Below are 4,946 nucleotides of genomic sequence, written 5' to 3'. Positions count from 1 at the left end.
CTGATTTATAGTATTAGCAGCAGTTACAATATATCTGAGGGTGGCCTGCCAGTAGGGGGAGCTATTTATTCTGCCTGACACTGGCCAGTCTGATTTCCTACCAAATGACTGCATATCTCTGCCGTTGATCCAGTCCGATAAAGGCAGTACATRACAAAAGGTCTGTTTAACACAGATATTACAGCTATATGTGAAGTGGAGGTGGGTTCTGCAAAAACGTTTTTATACTTTAGGAAACAACTGTAATTTGTAATATTTCCACAATGTTTTTAGCCCCACTCAGTTTGTTCACAAASAAACAACTTTATCAATCAAGAAATACAAAACATGTTTTCTTCAAGACACAAAGCATAAACATTTATTTAATGCAATAGAAACAGAAAGAGAACAATAACATAAAGATAGAAATACATAATACAAATTTAAAATAAAAAAATTCTATATACAGCACCAAAAATTGGAGGGCACAGTAAGCAACATATTTAGTGAAGTAAACAACAGCAAACAGACTGACAGCTTAGCTGTCTACTAGGAGAGGGACATTAGTCCCTGCAGCAGAAAGAGGTAGACTTTCCCTTTAAAAATTCAGAAGGCAGAGGAGAAATCACTTCATGTCTCAGACAACAACAAAAAATCTGGTCAACGCCCACCAACTTATACTGGCACAATACAGCTTAAAAATTCAAATTTAGGTATATCTATCCGAACAAAATATAGTCAGTGTGGGCTGTACATGTAAAAACTGCAATGATATWCGAGCCAAGGCAGAAATATAAGACTGTGTACCTCATTTGTTTCTATTTTTTGCAAGCACTACATCCCCCAAGACAATTACCCATCAAAGATTTCACCCTTTCTTTCCGCTCCTCTAAGTCAACAGCTTTAAAAAAAATCAACATAAGGCAGGAGGCTTCCAGATCATATGTTTAGTATTTACTTTAATTTAAACACTGAGTAGTTATGTATAAAAGACAACAAAGGATCGCAAAATGATGTTTTTCTAAGGGCCTCCATAAAGTGAGCAGATGTAAAAGCAGCTCACACACAAAATGCAGAGGCAGACAGCTTGTTAGGTTGTCCAATGTAATGTCATTGCAGAGCTTCTGCTTTGTCTCCGAGTTTAAAGGACACCACTGCTCTGAGCACAAACAAAAACAAACTGACATATGAAGTGAAGGAAATTAATGGTTACTGTAAGAATATTTTTGGAAATTGTTAGATCTCATCTCGCGGTAGCGAGAGTAGATTCAGAGATGAGCTGCTACAGCAGAAATCATCACTGTAACCTCCAGTGGTGCAACATATCTCCTTGTTAAATAATTACATTCTTTCAGGATGACTGATCCTAATCTAGCCGCAGGCATTCCTCTCTGTTCCCACATAAATTTCGAAAGCAGTGACTTCCAAGATCCTGCTGCTCATTACCACTATTGTTCAACCCTCAGTTGCTGCTGTTTAAACAACCAAGAGTGTGGCTAACATCAGCACAAAAAGCAAAGCACTGAGCTCCAAACCATTACAACAGGCAGTTCCCGAAAGCAGACAGGAAGGCAAATGCCATTTTACAATTAGTAAGCTGAAGCTTGAGATGGTCTGTGGCTTTGTAAGCTAACTGCTCAACCTGCATGTATAGCCACGCTCTCCCCAGCAAGCGTCACTGAACTCCAAGCCAGGATCAATGCGGTTTTGATCAATAAAAGTTCTTAGAGATCCTGCAGAGCTAGTTGAGTCACTCACGTGGAGACAAGCAGAGAATATTCCCTTTACTCAATCTATGTGTACATTACACACATTCCTTCTCTGATATCATGTTTTGTTTTKGCTCACATAACATTCAGTCACGACAAGGAGTGTTTAAGACACCAATAAAATAGCCTTGTGCATCACACGCATTCACTGAATGCCCCTATTCACAAGCAGTCCRTCTCTGAGGGAAAACGTGTGRGAAAGGCAAACCCGAGAGATTATCAGAACCAAAACATTACTCAGTGCTCAATAGTGAGCAGCTTTGTACTCTACTCTGACGAACTTACTGCCCTTCAACTATGGGAGAGACATTTGCTGGGTGAAAGAAGAAATAGGATTTTTTTTTTTTTTTTTTGAAGTACAGATAGAAATGGGGGAATGTGACAGAGATTTTTTCCATTAGTGCATCCTCAAGGCAGGGAGGGGTGATGGAGGAGCAGGATGAGTCAAAGTGCCCCTGCAGCGGCATGCTTCCCCCAGGCAGTGTCCTTCAATAAGTATCCCTCACACAGACACAAAGCTGGGCGTAAATACCCGCACTTGACAGAAAGGCAATCAGTCAGTCAGAAAGTCAATGTCAGCCCCCACAAAAAGCTACAAAAGGCCGCTGAAAGCATGGACTCGGAGATGGGCATGTGTGCAAAATTTWAATTTCCTCAGGACTTTCTAAAGAAATCCCTCAAMCAAATATTGATCTGAGACCAGTTTACCAGTCCTCTGCCCTCCRCGGGTCACCATCGGCACACATGCCAGCAAAGATACTGGCGRACTCAAGTTCCACTCTCCTGTTGCGTATAAAAAGCCCCTCGCACATTGCTGCAGTGTCACAGGAYGAGCGAATGACGTTGGCGGGTGACACGGGCATGCTGCTCTTTCAGCTGGGTATCAGGTTGCAGTCTTTGGCCCACTTCTAACCTCTTGGAGAGTCACCTGTCCCGATGAGAGGAATGCTGCGACTGACGTTCTCCTTGACGGCAGCAGCAGTCCTGCAAAGTGTGTTGGGTGTCAACACATTAAAGCTCAAAGGGTCTCTCCGTGCTTGTAAACACACAAACCGTGTGTTTTTGTGTGTCTCCGCCATAGTTGTTTTGGCAAGAGGTACCTGCTGCCTGATGACCAAAGAGAGTTTCAGGAATTGTGATCCCAAAACCTTCTCTAGACAACAACGCCTGTCCTTTGATTCTAATTTCTTTACCGGAGCTGTCTCTCAACTCCGTGATAAATAAAAGAGGRGATTTGGCATTGGTTGAAAGTAATGTGACGGGTTTTTCAGCTATTCCTTGAGCACAGACAAACTCTTGGCCAGTCTCTGTTTTTACGTTCTTCTAATTGCTTTCCTTTATGTGCTTCATAGGGGACACTGCTCAGATGTCAGAGACTCTCCCTCTTTCTTTTTCCTTCTCTTCTTTTTGTGAAGAACCCAGCAAGCACTCGCCATCAGYAGTAGCACAACTCCCATGACAAGTAGCACCACTGATACAACTTTTGTTTGTGGCAAGTCGTTGTAGGTGTAGGTCACCCCTGTTCCTGCAATCCCTATGACCAACGAGATGATGCCGAAGGGAAATATGCAGCGGTACCACGACTTCTCCATGCCTCCAGTAGCTTGAGACAGACGCTCCAGGGAGGAGAGAACTTCGGGGACTTTAGCACCACCAGCCTCCAGAGACAAACTCTCCTGACCAGAGTTTATCTGGGGTTGTGGTTGGCAAGCAAATTGTTCCGTTGTGCAACCCATCTTAACTGTGGGAGCAAGCCAATCCCAACTGAATCAGAAACGCTGATCCTAGGCACCAGCCTGGAGAAACAGGAGATAAAGGAAAAACAGAAAATCAGCAAAGAGAAGGTCTGTGCGAGACGGAGGAAATTACTTGAGCTGCAATCGCTGGAGCATGTCAAATAAAGGCTTCTATTGAGCACTGAAATCCACTCACGCGTTCCCCCCTCTCTTCTTTCCTCTCTGGCGGTAACGCTCTACACAGGCTGCTGGTTCTTCGACAGCACATTGTACACTCTGCACATAGTAGTGCCACAGAATATATTTAAACGACTGAGGGAATAGGAGGAGCAAAGACTCGAATAGGAAGTCCACGAGGTACGATTGGCTTATTTTGAGTGACATCAAACCCTGAAGAAGGGAGGACAATGGGGAAGCATAGGAAGGGGGAGGGGAGAAGACTTTACATCTACCTCCTTTCCTCAATTTCCCATCATTGCACCTCTATAACAGTCTTTTCCTGTTTTTTTTTCTTCTTCAGAGAATACAACCCTCCCATTGGGAATTAAAATGCCTCCTGCTGAAAAAGACTGGAAGTAGAGAGGGAAATTCTCATTTCCACTTAGAAGAACTAGTACTACACATATGCACCACATTTAATCTCCAAGGGGGGAAGTGGAAAAATTGAGAAATTCCAACTTCAGCAACCATCTACACTTCATTACATGCATGTAAACAACAAAAAAAGATAAATAGCATMAAATCGGGCAAAATTCAATGCACGGTCATGGTCGTGATTAAAAACAGGCAGCCCCCTGTAATTTCCCACCCACACACACAGTAAACGCCAGCTCTTTCAGTCAGCTCTTTCTGAATGAAAGGCAACCTGGTTGTAGTTAATCTCTCAGTATGCCCGAGTCGCTTTTCTGTGAAAACAACATCAGCCTAGACAGCTTCCTTTTCCGTGGCTGAAATGCACGGAAAGAGTAAATGCGGGGTACACATCTGGATTTCTGTCTTTATCTGGAGGCATTATGGGCTTCAAGATGGATGCAAAGCATTTCTTTTTATGTCTCACAGTGATTTATGGAAATAATTATGGACCAGRAAAACAAGTAAAGGTTTAGAGTTTATCTATGCAAAAAAGAATATAGGAGCCTATGAAAACAKACTATGCCGTGGAAAAGTATTTAGAAACCTTTGAACTTTGTCACAGTTTGTTTGTTTGCTTGTAATGCTATAAATACAAGTTCAATGTATTTTTTTTTTAGAATTTAATTATAGACCACAAAACAGTACATAATGGCTAGTGGAATTAAATTTGTACGTGGCTCTCAAATTGTTTTTTACATACTGAAAATTGTGGCATGTATTTATATTCACTGCACTCAATACCTTATAAAATAACTTTTTGCAGCAGCTACACCTGCAAGGCTTTTTGGAAATCTCTCTCCCAGATTAATGTAGCAAAAAAAAAAAAAAA

General features: G+C 42.0%; 1 long non-coding RNA gene across 1 annotated transcript; it reads right to left on the bottom strand.

Annotated features, from left to right (window-relative positions):
* Nucleotides 1-2,379: 2,379 nt before the first annotated feature.
* Nucleotides 2,380-4,668, bottom strand: LOC103460602 (uncharacterized). The gene is made up of 2 exons (XR_532955.2): nt 3,681-4,668; nt 2,380-3,544 (listed from the first exon to the last, which is right to left on the bottom strand). It is a non-coding gene; the product is annotated as an uncharacterized LOC103460602 (long non-coding RNA).
* Nucleotides 4,669-4,946: the final 278 nt, after the last annotated feature.

The sequence above is a fragment of the Poecilia reticulata genome, unplaced genomic scaffold, assembly GCF_000633615.1.
Source record: "Poecilia reticulata strain Guanapo unplaced genomic scaffold, Guppy_female_1.0+MT scaffold_262, whole genome shotgun sequence".
Classification (NCBI taxonomy): Eukaryota; Metazoa; Chordata; class Actinopteri; order Cyprinodontiformes; family Poeciliidae; genus Poecilia; species Poecilia reticulata.
Note: the sequence above shows the minus strand (reverse complement) of the source record. Positions and strands in the feature narration are given on the sequence as shown.